Source organism: Polypterus senegalus, chromosome 9, assembly GCF_016835505.1.
Source record: "Polypterus senegalus isolate Bchr_013 chromosome 9, ASM1683550v1, whole genome shotgun sequence".
Taxonomy (NCBI): Eukaryota; Metazoa; Chordata; class Cladistia; order Polypteriformes; family Polypteridae; genus Polypterus; species Polypterus senegalus.
Genome location: NC_053162.1, coordinates 163136657 through 163154740, shown reverse-complemented (window position 1 = coordinate 163154740; position 18084 = coordinate 163136657). Strand labels below are relative to the sequence as shown.

At 40.6% G+C, this 18084-nt stretch overlaps 1 protein-coding gene across 2 annotated transcripts in view; it reads left to right on the top strand.

Moving 5' to 3' along the window:
- Positions 1 to 18084, top strand: part of LOC120535929 (opioid-binding protein/cell adhesion molecule homolog) — a 2184266-nt gene that overhangs the window by 2084240 nt on the left and 81942 nt on the right. The window lies entirely within an intron of this gene.

Genomic DNA, 18084 nt, shown 5'->3' with positions numbered 1-18084 from the left:
GTATCCTGTCCATGATTAATACCTCTAGGTGCTACTTAATACCACTAGAATATAATCCATTTTTTCTTTACTTCTGAATATGTTTTTATGTATTTATGTTTACACATATTCAAAAACACAGTTTATTAGTTCTCAGTCAGATTCAGAGGTGTGTCAAAGAAAACAGTAAAGGTGCTTCCCCTAAAATATAAAGTCAGATCCAGAGGCTGAGGCAAATCAAAAAAAGCTATTAGTGTTTTAAAATGATTTAAAATATACACAGAATTTATTACCTATATTTTAAATTCTTATATAAAATATGATATATGTTTAATTATATTGTAATTTAAATGGGTTCCTTACTTTCAAGAGTTGGCCCTGATGGGTACAAGACATCTATCCACTGTGCTGCCTTCAGAAGGCCTCTGAATTTGTCCATTGCATTTCCTCTCTCTCTCTCTCTCTCTCTCTCTCTCTCAGACACTTATCCTACCAGTCAAGTGCTTGTTCCTTGTCTCAACTGACTCCACATTCAGTAATTCTAGGGCTCAAGACCGTTTTAACCCATGTTTCGAGGGCATTTCTGCTCAAGCCCCATGGATACTAGATCTTAACACTTTTTAATGGCTCCTTTTGTTCCTATATCCTGAACCTTCTGTTGGTCTCTAAGATTGCATCTCAGGGGATCAAGGTGAGGTGCAGCACAGTTTTAAACTGTCTCCTTCTGGAATTCTGAGCCCTCTAGTAACCACTTCCTTCTTGGTTTACTTTTCACTTTACAAGGAGTTTGCCAAGTGCCTGTTAGTTGCTGGTTCACCGGTCCCGACCTATGCTGTCTCAAAGCTTCTGTCTCCCTCTATCTGCCTCATGCTGGTGCAACTGCCTACTACCATTCAGAGAGCACTAACAGGCCAAAGTGTCTCCTAGTGGCCCATCTCTTGGTTCTCTCTCTTGCCAGGAGGGCACCTTCATGACTTATATCTGTCCTATGTTGGATGGAGCCAGCCAAGCACCCCCTCACACTCCATGCTATTTTTCTATTCTAAGTGCACTGTGTACAATATGAAATAGGTCAATCTCCTTAGCCACTAACTTAAACTGGCAGATTTTCTTTCATCCACAACTCAAAGACTGAACTGATTCAGCATATAAAACCAGGAGGATCTGTGCTGTGTGTATTTGTATTATTGTGTCTTTCTGGCATGAATACTTCACTTTCAGGTTATTTATGCAAGCTTGTTTGTATTGTGGCGGACGGCTGGGGGTGGTACCCAGCTGGGACGCCCAGGAGGACCGGAGGAGGGCTTGTGCCTCCTCCAGACCATGAGGGGGCGACCACCCTGGTTGTTTTGGCGGCCACGGGTAGAGGGCTTGGAAGCCCATCCCTGTAGGGGCCCGTGGTCACCGCCAGGGGGCACCCCAATGCCATGGGAGACCTGGACCTCAGCACTTCCGCCACACCAGGAAGTGCTGGGGGGAAGAGGAGCAGGAACACCAGGAGGACTTCTGGTTACACAGCTGGTGCTTCCGCCACATGGGGGTGCGTCGGCGGAGGCTCTTCAGGAAGCACCTGGAGCCCATCCGGGCGTGCATAAAAGGGGCCGCCTCCCTCCAATCGACGGCAAGAGTCGGGTGGAAGTGGACGGAGCTCGGAGAAGAGGAGTGGAGGTGGTCTGAGGACTGAGCAAGGCATTGTTGTGCGGCCAGGACTTGAAGGGGTGATTGGTGCTGCGGCACTGGGTTGTGCACTGTAAATAGTGTTAAAAATAAACGTGTGTGTGGAGAACCAACATGTCTACCTGTCTGTGTCCGGGCTGTACCCCACAGTATATGCTTGGATTTTTGCTAACAGTTTATTGTGAGGTTTTGTTTAATATGGACAGAAGGTCTGAACTGGGTGGCTACTGCTAGGGCAGTCTTGGAGGTTTCAATATTTTTTATGCTCTGCCATCTTTTGATATACAAAGGTGGTTACAGTTGACAAGGCCGAACTGTTAGTCTAACCAGCCCAGTCCATAACAGGGTAGGCTCACATCCACCCATAAATGTAACCATCTTTCTCTATTATAGGATCACAGTTTGTCTGAACCTATGCTGGGTCCCCAGGATGGGTCCACTCAAACACAAATCCTCTCTCTCTCACACAATGGAGTCTGTTTAGAATCACTCATCTTGGCAATGTGGGATTTATACAGTAGCAGTCTGGAGAAAACCTTCATTTTTATGAGAAGAATGTGCAAATTGTAATTGGCACTGCAGTCATTTTCAGGTGCCGGTAACTTTAAGGCAGCATCACAAACCACTATGCCACCATGCTAGTTTTACTAACTGAATTTAATGGCAAATAAAAATGAGCTCTAAAGGAATATTTATACTCTAAAACTGAGTGGATACAGACAGCTGAGCCACGACCAGAGGACACACACTTTGTTCTGTGTATATTGCAATTGTGTGTGCACGACACCACCCTGATTCAGAATCATTCCACAAATGCACCCTGACCTTCTCTTTGAATGCATCTGTGTTTTGTTGTCTAGTGCAGCGTTTCTCAACCTTTAAGTATTTGTCATCCGAGTTTTCATAACAGTTTTAATCGCGCCCCCTAACGTTTTTTTGAAAGGAGCCCACTAATACCAATTTATTCTTTTTTAATTAATGATATATCATAGATGTATATTTTATTATACCTACTTAACTTTTATCAACATTTATCTAACTCTATGTTTATTTTTCTAGTATCAGAATGTAGTTTAAGTTAATTTGTTTTGGTTTCAATAGATGTATTTTTCATATTTTGGATTCTTGTTTTCTTTTTTTCACATCTTTGCGCCCTACAGTTTGAGAACCACTGGTCTAGTGCAAGCACAGTCAGTTCACACAGGTACACACAGGATCAAAATCCTGGAGACATGTTGTCACAGACACGCACATCTACTCGACCTGACTACTAAAAAAATATACATTATTTACACACAAAGTATAAACGGGCCTACGCACTGACAGCGTCATCGGCTTTACATAAATAGCATCTCTCTAAGTAAGGCTTTAATTTTCCATTACATTCTCACATTTAGCTAAAGAAATTATTCCATTATGAACATGTCGGCTTAAAGATACAAGTGACTCTGTTTTGTTAGGGGTTGGTAAAGAGATGAAAACACTGACATTCTGCCCAAACACCAGATCAGACTCAAACCTTTGTTCTTTTTCTATTTTGTTAGAGAAGTGCTTGTGTGTAGTCCTTCAATAAAATTTCCAACATCTGATTCTGCACAGTGTGCTCTGCTTTCATTGTATTCTGACCAGCTCTGAAAAATGCTGACCTGACTAAGTAAGTAACTGTATCGCCTTGTTTTTGAATTTTTTATTTCACATAGCTTTAGAATAGACTTTAAAAGGGATAATCTTTGGTGCAATTGGGAATGATGGGGCCAGAAGAACAGGCAAAAAAGTAGGACATTTTAGTTTCTCATCCCCTTTTGATATGTAGAAATGGAACATTGTGTAGAAGTTAAATATCACCTTTATCAGAACAGAAGTTATGCATGTTGGATGCTAATTTTTGTTAAAATATCCAGAATATTCACTAATCAACTATGTGTTTAAGTAAAATAGAACTGAGTATTTCCTGCAAAGACTGCGGTATGTGTATCTCCATTTGGTCACTGTTTGTCCAGCACCTCTCTTTCTTCACTGCATGCTACCTGTGATTTTTCTGAGAATATCTACTTGGCCTCCTCCTCCTCCACCATCATCCTCTTCTTTTTAAAACATGCTCCTATAAGTCAACCATCTGCTATGTATACAGGAACAGAAGGACACAGTAGGAGACAATCAGTGATTCTGCCTCTCCAAGGATGAGTTAGTCATACCAGCTTATGGGCTGAGAAGCTGGCCTTAAGTCCCCGTAGGTCCAAGTCCATAACCTACCTCTTCTTTTTGTGTAACCCTGGGTAAATAAGTGAACCCAGCAAACCTCTAAATGGTCATTTTTTTTTCTTGTATAGTGCCTTTCACTACAGGACTTGTGACAGATTTCATTTAAAATCATTTAGCATTAACAAGTTCAGCAGGAATCACATGGTGCACTACATTGGCATATGAATATTGGTGGAAATTCAAACCAGCAGGTTTGTGAAATATAGAAGATGAGGAAAAGTTATTTTTAAGGTTTCAACTTGAATGTTAGGACAGAGCGTATGGAGTCCAGAAGCTGAGAACTGCTTGAATTTTGTTTGTGTCTTGACTTTATCTCTACCTTTTTATTCTCTTTTGGTTTTCAGCATTTTGTATTCCACTATGTCTTGTTTTATTAGATAGATAGATAGATAGATAGATAGATAGATAGATAGATAGATAGATAGATAGATAGATAGATAGATAGATAGATAGATAGATAGACAGAAAAGGCATTATATAATAGATAGATATTCCTCTGTGTCTCGATATTATATAATATGTAGATATTCCTCTGTGTCTCGTTTTATTAGATAGAGAGATAGATAGATAGATAGATAGATAGATAGATAGATAGATAGATAGATAGATAGATAGATAGATAGAAAAGGCACTTTAAAATACGTAGATAGATAAATAGGTATCCTTATATTAGATGCCCCTAATATGTTGTAATTACCATGTAATTACTTATATGATTGCATAGTAACTAGGTGTTATGATCTTGTACTTACTGTGTAAAACTATAATTAATTACTCAATTCTAATTGTTATTTTAATTTTTTTAAAGTATGTATTTACATAAACTATAGAATAACAATTACAATGGAGTGCTTAACCACAGCATTACCTTGTGTTACATAGTAAATACAATGTAATAGCACCTAGTTGCTCATGGTTACATGGTAATTACAGAATGATTAGGGACACCTAATCTAAAGTGATACCAGAGGGATTTTTTAGAGAAACTCAATAAATACATTTTAATAATAATTTATTTATATCATAGCAAACAACAAACCCATCTCAAATACCGTATATGCTCCAATAGTGGCCCCCGGTGTTTATTTGCAAATACTAGCCTCGGCTCCCGGCGCTTAATAGAGACCGGCTGCTATTAGAGACCGGCCATTATTAAAAAAAAACCTTCAGAACGCAATATTTTTTTTGCGAGTGTCAGTACATGTAGGTACACAAAAATATTGGCTAATATTACAAACAGGTACTTTTATTTGAATTTCACATGCTGCATAAGACTGTTAAAGATAAATGGCAATGTCTTTCTGTACCTTTCGCTGCTATTCGTCGTCCGAATCTGCAATGACGGCTTCGTCGTTGTCCAGTTCACTATCGTCATCCTCTTCTTCCAGGTTTGTCCGTATTTTGGTCAACCCGGCACGAAAATGAAGCAGTTTTAGAAACCGGTATATCCATATTTCTTAAATATGCAACGTGCTGACGTGCACATGTATTACACACGCAAAGATACAGACGTTTACAATGTACGCTAGTAGGCAAATATCAAAGACCCGGCTATTGTTAGAGACCGGCTGCTATTTGGCCACGTCCCCTCCGAAGCCCAGCGCTTATTAGAGACCAGCGACAATAAGAGACTCGCCGTTTATTGGAGCATATACGGTATACACCAGAATGATTAAAAATAAAGAAAACCTCTGGCCTGGCAGTTACAGCTGCAAAGAGACATTGTGCAGGCATATTGGTGTTCGTATAGAGGAGGCTCAATAGCTTTTCATGACAAACTTCCACTGAATAATTTGTTAATTATTTCTTCCCCTTGATTTTGCATTCATTACTTATCTCATAATAAAACTATTCTGACCTTCAAGCCTGAGAAAGGCCTGTGCAAAATATTAGGTGTGGCAGTGGAAGAGCCACTGCAGTTTTCCAAGAAATAGCCCCTTGGCACACTTCTACACTCACTTGCAATATCTGAAGGTATTATGGAGTTGCACAGGTGACTTTACTGCCTGAAAGTATTTCCCTCAGCAACATCTAAAATGTTAAAGTTACCCCTCAATGCTATATACTGTATGGAAGGAGTTGTTTTCATATACTGGCAGTTTTGCTGTGCAAGCTCCTCCAAATTGCAGGGCTTATAATTAGGTAGGCTTCCAAAAACTAGGTGCATCATGTACTTCTAAAACCTGAAAGAAATCCTGACTTCAGTAATTACTAGAGATTTTCAATAACTTACAGCTTCATAGCCTTCTGGAGACTTAGGATTATGCAGCTTTTCAGAAAAAGTAAGCTCCATGCACGTCTAGAAACTGAAAGCACCGGTCACTTTCTGTGTTAATGCCATAAGCCTTAGGGATTTTCAGGACTCCAGCTCTATGCCTGCTTCAGTGGCTATAAGTTTCAATAGTTTCGGTAAAGTAGATATATCATGGATTTCCAGGATCTTTGAGTTCATTGACCTCTAAGGACAAGAGGTCTGATGCATGTTTAGGAGCTGAAGGCCATTGTGACCTAATGTGTTTTTCATAGCTAAGAGTTATTCCAACTTCAACAACAGAATGCTTCAAAGGATTCGACAAACTAAAATCGTCATCACAGTAAGATAGCCAGTATTATGTTAACTTAACACAGTAACCTTTAAGCAAATACTGTAAAATGGAAAAGTCTTTTCATAAAGACACTTAAGTGTTAATTTATTGCTGTTAATTTTGCTATAATAGTATTCGAGATACAATATATTGACTTAGGCACAAAGCTACACTGTCTTCCTGGACTGTGAGATTCATGAACTGTCAGAGACTGAGTGCTACACCATCTTCTAGTGGCAAGGTGTTTCACTGGATAACATACTTTGGATGACGTCTAGAATTGGGGAGCTGCACCATCACCTTATATCAGAGCACTTTACCAGCTTTTATTCCATGTACTTCTGGCTGAGCAGGTCTGAAGGCTTCACGACAGTTTGCTACAGGACTCTGAAATGTTTACTGTCACACATCTAAAGACTGAGTACATTAGCCTTCCACTTGGATATTTCGAGCTTTAGGATGCCTAGACTTGTAGTCCCTCTTAAATGTTGTGTGTTTCACAGATTTTCATGCACTGGAGGGTCCTTGAAATGGGGGTTCATGAATAGGACTGATCTACAAAATATAAAAATCAGTCCTGTCAAAATTTTTAGGTGTTCTTCATGCATGTGAGTGGTGAAGTAGTGCAGTGGTGGCCCTGAGGCCAAGGATCTGTGCCAGCAATCTGAAGGTTGGCAATTTGAATCCGGTAAATGCCACAAGTGACTCTACTCTGTTGGGCCCTTGAGCGAGGCCTTTAACCTGCGATTGCTTCATCCTGGGTATGACATTAATCTGCATCCAGCCCTGCCAGCAGGTTCTCCAACTTACAGGGAAAGCGTAGGGTTTCCAGTGTGGTGCTGATGTGTCACCCGCTGTACTCGAGTCCCAATCCAGGTGGTTTGTTGCGTGGTGGGTGTGGCAATACGATATCAGCACATGCTCCCGACCTCTCTCTTTACATATTTGGAGGTGTTGAAATCAAATCTGGCACCATAAGTTCTCTGTCATATCCAGTACAGTAAAACCTTGAATTGTGAGTAACTTGGTCTGTGAGTGTATTGCAATATGAGCAAAAATTTGTAATAAATTTTAACTTGATAAACAAGGGAGGTCTTGCAATACGATTACTACGTATATGCTTTGTCTGCCGAGCGCCACATGATCACAACTTCTTCTCTCTCTCTCTCTCGCGCTGCAGTATTGTGGGTAATTGTCTCCCATGTTCTGTCTCAGTCGGCATGCCTCACTCATACAGTCAACATCCATACGAGCGTATACTGTTTACTACTGACCTCACAAGGCAGGAACCAATCCTGGGCAGGGTGCCAACCCACCACAGGGTACACACACAAACACCAAGCACACACTAGGGCCAATTTAGAATCACCAGTCCACCTAACCTGCATGTCTTTGGACTGTGGGAGGAAACCGGAGCGCCCGGAGGAAACCCACGCAGACACGGTGAGAACATGCAAACTCCACTCAGTGAGAACCTGGGAAGCGAACCCGGGTCTCCTAACAGCGAGGCAGCAGCGCTACCCACTGCGCCACCGTGCCACCCCGGGTAAAACATGTATAGCAAATACTTCATTTTGCATTTTTCCACCTCAAATAATGTTAAGAACAAGAAAGACTGCCATTTGTAAGCTCAAAATATGCTTCAACTAATATTCTGAGCATGAAGAACACTCATGCTCTAGAACTAACGTATTAAATTTTTTTTTTTTTTTCAAAATAGCATTTTTCATTGAATTTGATATCTCATGGAAACACATCCAGAGTAGAGAAATTCTAATTTCAGAAGTGGATTCAACACACCTAAATCTATAAAATACACCGATTGCTTTTGCGTGAGAAGATTTTGGTGCAGGATATTGTATTCAGAGCCTATAAATATACAGATGTCTAGCAATAGCCAACTTTTGAAACTTTTAACAACTTTCAACTCAATAATCTTCAGAGCCTGAGTATCACAGAGTAGAATAAATGCTTGTTAAAAAAATGGTGATGATACTTTACTACACTTGGTCTGATATTTGACCGAATGCAGTAAGATCAACATGGATTCAGAAACTAGCAGCCAAGAAAGAATGAAAGACATGAAGCTCATTATATGTTCAACATATAGACAGGTACATAAATAAACAGATACACATAATGGGCACTATATACAATATTATACTGTAGATAGATAGATAGATAGATAGATAGATAGATAGATAGATAGATAGATAGATAGATAGATAGATAGATAATGAAAAAGTTAATTTATATATAAATTATAAAGTTATATTTATATATCTAATTTTGCTGATTATGGCCTACAGTTATTGAAAACTCAAATTCACTATCTCAGAAAATTAGAATAAATGAAATGAAAAATATTATAGACTCCTGGCGTCCCACTCCACTCAGCTAATTAACCCAAAACACCTGCAAAGGTGTCCTGAGCCTTGAAATGGTCTCTCAGTTTGGTCCAGTAGGCCACACTCTCATGGGGAAGACCACTGACTTGATAGTTGCCCAGAAGATAGTCATTGACACCCTCCACAAGGAGGGGAAGCCACAAAAGGTCATTGCTAAAGAAGCTGGCTGTTCACTGAGTGCTGTATCCAAGCATATTAATGGAAGGTTGAGTGGAAGGAAAAAAATGGGACAGAAAAAGGTGCACAAGCAACAGAGATAACTGCAGCCTTGAGAGGATTGTGAAGCCCAACCTATTCAAGAATTTGGGGGAGATTCACAATGGAGTGGACTGTGGCTGGAGTCAGTGCTTCAAGAGCCACTAAACACAGACGTATCCAGGACATGGGCTCCAACTGTCACAAGTGTCAAGCCACTTCTGACCCAGAGACAACATCCGAAGCGTCTTACCTGGGCTAAGGAGAAAACAGACTGGACTGTTGCTCAGTGGTCCAAAGTCGTTTTTTTCAGATGATAGTCAGTTTTGCATTTCATTTGGAAATCAAGGTCCCGGAGTCTGGAGGAAGAGTGGAGAGGCACAGAATCCAAATTCTGTCCAAAAGTAGGTTGCGCTATAGAGTGTGTATAGCACACACACACATGTGTATGCCAAAACTAAAAGGCACCGTGTTACTAAAGCCCATGGGGAAACAATAAAATGCTGATTAGCCAGAGAGTCTAGAAGCTAACAAATCGATTGCTATAATGATGGCAGAGGAATCAAGTCTGGAGGTGTAAGCCAGAAGAAGAGTCAGTTAAAACTGAGCAATCGCTGTCTATAGATTTTTTTTTATTTTTTTTGTCAGTAAAATGAGATGAAATGTTACCTGTAATGAGTATGAGTTTCCTAGTGGTGGGCTTACCTGGACAGTAAAAATGTGATCTTGTTTCTTGGCAGGAGAGGACAATCCAGTTTTGGAATTACCTTTGTACTCAGTGATAAAAGAAACACAGTCAGGTGGTAGGAGCACTTTTGGCTCTCATTGTTTGATGTTCTCATGGGTGACACACTTGGATTCATTATCTCCATGATACACCTGCATGTGCACATTGCCTCTTGTCATAAAGCGCAGGGACAGGGTAGAGTTCCTCAATGTCCCCAGTGTTTGACCCCTTGCTGTGTTACGTTGATTTAAAACGTGATTTCTCAGGAAAACGTCACAGAAAAATTGTTAGTACTAAATTTACTCTTACAACATTGATGTTAACCTATAAGATGTATGTATATGGAAACGTTGTTTTATTATGTTTTTTACACTTTAACACTGCCAATAGGGAATTATCTAAATGGGTCTATTGGTCAGTTATTGGCAGCAGCACCGTTAGCGGGGAGTTCAGACCATGGATAAGCCAACCCTGTTGTTGCACTACCTGATGTGTTGTCGACGTGTTCTAAATTCCAAGGGGACACCAAATGAATTGGCAAATTCTGAAAAAAACAAGAGATGCTAAAGCTGGGGTGCCAAACTTTCAAAACTCCCATACTCAGAAATCCATCCGTCCATCATCCAACCCGCTATATCCCAACTACAGGGTCACGGGAGTCTGCTGGAGCCAATCCCAGGGTGCAAGGCAGGAAACAAACCCTGGACAGGGTGAAAAACCCACCACAGGGCACACACAGACAAACCAAGTAAACACATTAGGGACCATTTAGAATCGCCAATGCACCTAACCTGCATGTCTTTGGACTGTAGGAGGAAACCAGAGCACCCGGAGGAAACCCACACAGACACCAGGAGAACACGCAAACTCCACACAGGGAGGACCCGGGAAGCGAACCCACTGCGCCACCATGCCGCCCTTATACTCAGACAGCGAGACAATTAATAGTAGCTTTAACAGTGAGGGGCAAAAACTAACAGTGCCCCTGGTTAGTACTATGTTACTAGACATTAACAAATACTTTGCTAGATCTTAATAAAACTTACAAAGCACCAGTCATAACACATTAGACTGTGGCAACTTACAATTCATCTAATTTATTGCTATTTAAGAAAATCTTACCAGAGGCTTTGTTTGTGGTAAATAGCAATAAGCAACTAATAGATATAGTATAACAAGCAGTTAAAGCAGCTGCTCTAAAGTGTTGCTGTTTTCACACACACACACATGTGAGACAACCCTAGGAGAAAGTCAGATCACAGAAATGGCCTATCGGGTCACATTGGCATATGCACTATGATAAGTAATGGAGGGAGAGTGGCATCTTCCTGATAGTAAAGCCTAGGGAGCTTCTGTGAGGTCACATTTTGAATTCTGTGTGCAGAAAACAGCAGCATTAGGGAGGCTGTCAAAAGAACTAGATGGCTCATTCTAGGGCATAAGGGTATCAATTATGACAAAAGATCAAAACAATTTAGGTGCAAAGAAACCTCATATGAAAACTAAATGGAGCTTTAAATTCCTATCAGCATTATTATGAGAATAAACTACATTGATGCTCTTTGGTGTTGTAAGGGAGCACAAAGGGAAACTGTTTGAGAGTAAATATTAAACTAAGATTATAAGCTGTTATAAAATAATGTGTGAATTCACAGATCCCATTTGCAAACAGTGTGGCTAGAGTTAACCCTTTGAGATCATCAGGTCATGGCTATGTTTATTTGAAACATCAGTGGCTAAGCCAGGATTTAAACTGGATTCAAAGGTGTTTACTTTTTATATCATACATCACCTTCTGGCCACATAGCTGTAAAGGATCACAGAGTAGACAAGCATGGCTGCTAAACCTAAAATAGACAGCAAACCCACATAGCACTCTCCAGTCAGAGATCAGGGGAAATTGGACAAAAACTGAAGTGTAAGAAAATTGTTGACTGGACACACAGACAGAGTCAATTCTATTGGCTTCAACACTTTTACTTCTCTTGACAAAGGGGACGGGGCAACCAAACTAATGCTCAGACTCCAGTGTGGAGCTTGTGTGCTCTTCTGTGTCTGTATGTTTTTTTTTGTCCAGGTACCCTGTTTCTCTTTTAAAGGGACTTATATTACCTAATAATGGAGTCTCAATTGCCCTGACATGAACAATTGTTTGTGTTGATGGTTGGCTTTGTCTTCTTAAGAAGTGGCATACCACCTGGGGTTGTTTTTCCACCTTGTGCCCGATGGTGCTCTGGTATAGTGTCAGGACCCCAGTGACACTAAAGGCCTGAAATTTGAACATCTGCTGGAAAACTGTTTGTATTTTGGGCTAACAGCATCCACTGGAGAAGACCAATACAAGAGGGGACTTGATGGAAAAACACTAGTGGACAAACATGGAGGTGAGAGGACACAAGGATGCACTGAAGCCCCACTGTTTAAACCTAGAGGGCCTCGCAGCTGGGTGCCAGTGTCCCAGTTGTTTTTAATGGTAATTGAAGGGACTTAATATCGGGTGACCCTACCTACAGGCTGCCAGTGACACTAAACTGCATTTAATTAAATTGATATTTAAAATCCTATGTACTCAGTGGCTGTTTTCAGATTTCCCTCTTATTCTCCATAATGATATTTTCTCCTCTGAAGGACGCCAAATGAAAAGGGTAACTTCATTCAGGGAGAGACTGAGAGCAAATGGGACTCGAGATTCAAGATGATTGGTTTCAAGCTTTATACCCACTGGTCATTGCACTATGTATTTGAGCTGGGATCTGATTTAGGAGTCATTTTAGAGCAGTTAGTCAATGAATGACACGTAGTGGTGAAGAGACTAGGGCACTCTGCTCTCCTGCTCCTATGTTTGTTCCATAACGTACCCAAGTTCAATTGTGCCCCCCTCCCTACTCCCCTGCTGGCCTGCACTCACACTGCGCGTAACGTTCTGGGCCCGGACGCTCTTTTCTCATGACCATGTGACTTCGTGTAATGCCAAAACAAGATACGAATACAGTGACACAGCAAGCATGTCCAAATGATTCTACTTATTTTGTGGTTGTTTTGGAGTTGTGTAGGGCAGGATAACGCTCTACCCTCTTACAGGTTTACTGAGTGTGCAGCACAGTATTTTGCTCTTAATCTTGCTGCATTACGGTGACAAATGATGTTAATGAAGGAACTGCAGCTTTTCTTGCCAACTACAATTCATGTTCATATGTAAGGTGAGAATAAAAACCCATTTTTAACTCAAAAGATATTAAATGAAATGAGAATTGCACTATCTTACTTCTCGCATCCTTGACGTCATGTCTGTTTTCTGTGCTCAGGCACATTTAGCGATCACACTGTTCCCGAACGCTACTGAACCGGGCTCGGGCCTACCTTTTCCAAACGGGCCAGGACACGGTATGGTTGGCCCAGCACAGAGCAATCAAACTAATCAAATGAGCTAGACTTCATGGGGATACATGTGGGAAAACATGCTCTGGCACGGAACAAATTGCCAGTGTGAGTACACCCTGAGAATCCATATGATTGGACAAAGAGTGATAAAATTGAAGAGAACAGTTTAGGATCATGGAAGAACCAAAAGCTGCCATCCACTTAGTTTTTTCTTAAACAAACAAACTCACAATCATTTGGAAATTTTCTAATAGTGTCTTGGATTCAATGTGTCCCCAAGGGAATACGTGTAGACTTCTCAAACTTTCAGAAAATGGGATAACTTGACTTAAAAGCAGCCATGGTGTCTGGTGAGGAGTATTATATCCTTCTATTTTTTCCAATTAAATCATTCCATTTTATTATTTTTCCCTGCGACAGGTGCTATATTGAAAAAGCTTGATGGATTGACTGACTAGATCATCCAAAAATAAACCCCTGAAGCTGTCTGTGCAGGTGTGACTGAAAGTTTAATACGCTGAGGGAATTTGATGAATGTATAAATGAAGGAGACTCTCACCTTTACCCAGAATGAGAAAGTTAATTTATCTGGAGCTCATAACCTGCCGATAATCGTACACGAAATTGCTGTCTGCTAGACAGCATGTCATTTGCATTTAGAAAATGAGATTCCTTTGTAAATTAGTATTATTGGAGCTCAATATTACAGTATTTATAGCCTTATTACACACAGTATCCAAATGGAAAGGTAATAGTGTTAGCGCCCGAGGACACACGGGGTGCAGTGTCTAAAGCAGAGGTGAGGGCTGTTGGATAAGAGGCACCCTGGCATTCACTGATTACATTAAGGCCTGAAATTTAAACATCTGCTCTAAAACTGTTTGTATTTTGGGCTAACAGCGTCCACTGGAGAAGACCAATACAAGAGGGGACTTGATGGAAAAACACTAGTGGACAAACATGGAGGTGAAAGGACACAAGGATACATTGAGGCCCCGCTGTTTAAACCTGGTGGGCCTCGCGGCTGGGTGCTAGTGTCCAGTTGTTTTTAATGATAATTGAAGGGGCTTGATATTGGGTGACCCTACAGTACCTACACTAGAATTTGAAGAGACTTTATATTTAGACTTGCAGTGAATGGAGACTCAGGGGCAGAATGGAAGTTAAGCCTTTTACCTGGAATTGAATTAACTTGAAATGAGGAGCTAGTGTCAAAACTAGACGTTGATGAGACTAAATGCCCCAGTTCAGAAATGTGGTAATAAATTGGACACATCTGAACTGGGATGGGAACAACATTACTTGAGATTAAGAGACCGAAATGAATAATGAGAGAATCAATCTGAAAGTCAGACCTTGGACTGTCATGTAACGTGATTAGGAGGCTCGCTGAAAGTTCCCTTCATGGAATCACTTTATGATGGGTGTCAGTGTGTGCACTGGGACTGGAAAGGACTTGGTGTTTGGATCTGCAAGGCAAGGTGACTTAGAGCCAGAGTGAAAGTTAGCCATTTAATAGGAGTTGAATGGAACAGAAATCGGGATCTAGTGTGTAACTGTAGGTCACTGGGACTATATGCTCAAAATCAATGTTTTAACTTAAAAAATGTGGTAATTCATGGGCACATCTGACATCTGTGTCCCAACTGGGAGCGGAAGAAATGTTAGTCCTTTAATTAGAAATAAAGTGGCTTGACATTAGGAGCTACTACCTAAACTATAGGTAGATTAGACTAGATACTCCAAATCAGGGCCCTGACCTTAAAAATGTTATGATTCATGGACACCTCCAAAGTCCACATCCGACCTAGAAGTTAAGAGGAAATTAAATGGAAATCCAGAGGCTGAAATGAAAGATGATTTGAGTAGACATTGGGACCTGGTAATTGAACAAGTATTTAAAGTGATTCAGGTACTCGCTTGAAGGTCCTAAAGTCACTTGAATCTCAGAGTGAAGTGACTTGATGTTGATAGTCGTACTGTGTACTGGGAAATGAAGGGATTTCCTGTTTGGATCGGTAGTAAATGGTGATGCGGGGCCAGAATGGAGGTTAGGATAATTATAATTAAAGTGAAGTGAAATTATAAGCTAGTGTCGAGAATGGATGTTGATGGGACTTCAAATCAGTGTCCTAACCTAGAAATCTACTAATTCATGACAACATCTAAAATCTGTTTCTGAATTGGGAGTTGAAGTGACAAAGCTGGATAGCAAAGATTGAAAGTTTCAGAGTGACGCTACATGAACTGGCACACAGTGTAAAGTGATTCAGGGGCACACTTTGAGTCTGCTTATATATTTGGGTATTGTAATCATTGGATAGCAATATCTGTCCTGGCAGAAGAAATGACTTGATGCTAGAAGGTATTCTGACATGAAAGACCTGCTTAATCCAGGCCAGGGTCACAAGTGAGGTGATTCACAGGCATACTTGAAGTCCATATCCTAGATGTTAAAATGAGTTAATCTATGGAGTTAATGTCTACATTGGGACTAAAGCTAAATCGATGCTGGGAGTCCAACTCACTTCCTATATTATGTGACTCATGGAGATGCTAGAAGTCAAGGTTTTTTTTTTTTATTTATTTATTAATTTTATTACAATCAATACATAGCAATCAAGTTTTTACAAAAAAAAAAGAATTATGCTAAGAACAGATCGATCCCCACCCTTGAGAGAGAGAGCAAGCCAAACGGTGTAAAATTTAAGGCTTTTAAAAATACCTAAATCAACAAATTCTCTGTGCTTTATAAAATCATTTCAAAATATTACTGATTAGATCCTGCCATGTTTTGAAAAAAGTCTGCACAGATCCTCTAACTGAGTATTTGATTTTTTCCAATTTTAAATAATATAACACATCAGTTTCCCACTGACTTAAAAGAGGAGAGTTTGGGTTCTTCCAGTTTATCAGAATAAGTCTGCGTGCCAACAGTGTAGTGAATGCAATCACAGTTTGTTTGTCTTTCTCCACTTTAAGACCCTCTGGAAGAACCCCAAACACAGCTGTTAATGGGTTAGGAGGGATTGTGAGTCCAAGACTGTCTGAGAGGTAATTAAAAATTTTTGTCCAGAATAATGTTAATTTGGAGCAGGCCCAGAACATGTGACCTAGTGAGGCTGGGGCTTGGTTGCAACGTTCGCAGGTTGGATCATGCCCTGGAAACATTTTGGAGAGTTTTAGTCGAGACAGATGTGCTCGATATATAATTTTGAGTTGTATAATTGTATGCTTTGCGCATATGGAGCTTGAGTGAATTCTCTGCATTGCTACTTTCCACTCCTTTTCTGATATGTTAATTGAGAGGTCATTTTCCCAGTGTCCTCTTGGATCTTTGAAAGGAAGGGATTGTAAAAGGATTTTAAAAGAAAGCTGAATCTGAACTATGGATCTAGAAGTTGAAAATAGCAGTTGTATTGTCTTTATACAGATTTGTATGAAAGCTGAGGTAGTATATGACTGAAAGTTAAATCTTGAACTGAGAGGTAGCATGATTCAGAGGCACCCTGGAAGTCATTGTCTGAAGTGGCAAATCAAATAATAGAAACTGTAAACAGGATGGGAAACAGACAGTTCAAGTCACCTGACAGGACATCAGAGTCTGTAAAAAGTGAATTGATCTGACCTGCAATTAGTGATAAAAGGACACCAAGACAGTGCTTCAGATGTTTGTTAAAGTAGCTTGAACTACTAGCCAGTAGACCAGATGGAAGCTGAATTTGTTTTATACAAGGTGAGATGTGTTGAGATGGTGGCACGGTGGAGCAGTGGTGCCTCATAGTTAGGAGACCCGAGTTCGCTTCCCGGGTCCTCCCTGCATGGAGTTTGCATGTTCTCCCCGTGTCTGCATGGGTTTCCTCCCACAGTCCAAAGACATGCAGGTTAGGTGGATTGGCGATTCTAAATTGACCCTAGTGTATATGTGTGTGTGCGCCCTGTGGTGGGCTGGCGCCCTGCCCGGGGTTTGTTTCCTGCCTTGTTGGCTCCCTTGACCCTGTAGTTAGGATATAGCGGGTTGGATATTGGATGGATGTGTTGAGACTGGAAGTCAATGTCTAGAATGAGGGATAAAGTGATTTAGAGGAACACCTGAAGTGTCACCCATGATACTGGCATTTGGAAATGATGGTTTAGGCTACTTGATGTTGGTTATCAAAGTCTGTACTAGGAGTTGAAAGTACTTGATTCCTAACTGGGAGGTAAGGTGATCTGCAGGCATTAGCTGAATTGACTGTTGAAATCATTAGATACTGGATGGTAAAGGTCTGTACTGAGAGTATGAGTAAGTTAAGTTAGGAGTTTATCTGACCTGAATATTTTGGAGGCTTGGATATGCCAGAGGTCTCGTCAAAAAAAAAAACATGGAAGTAACTCGAAATGATAACCTAGGATGGAAAATGGGAACTGTAGTGATTTTATAATGGAAGCCAGTGTCTCAAGTAAAGGATGAAATGGCTACACCATGGATTTAGACCTCTGGGAAAGGTGGCTCAGCAGTCCACCAGGCATCCATTTCTGAAGTGGGAGGAGCATGAATTGTTATTTGAAGCTGGTAATCAGGCAGTGATGTACTGTAAGGTCAGTAGTGGGTATGGAAAGTGGAGTGATTTGCTTAAGATATATACTTAGATATTCAGAGTCTGAAGTAACAAATGTCATAATAAGGTAACCGATGTTGATATCAGTGGAAATCTTGGCAATGAAATGCATGCTGGGAGTCGTAATCTGAAACTGGCAATAACCAGGGAGAACAGAGTGGCTGATTTGGGAAGGGTTGGAATCTGAAATTTGTTTTCTCTTCCTTTTTTCCTTTAGCTCTGGCCTCCTTGAATATCTTTGCTAAATTTATACTTGAAAGCAAGCACTT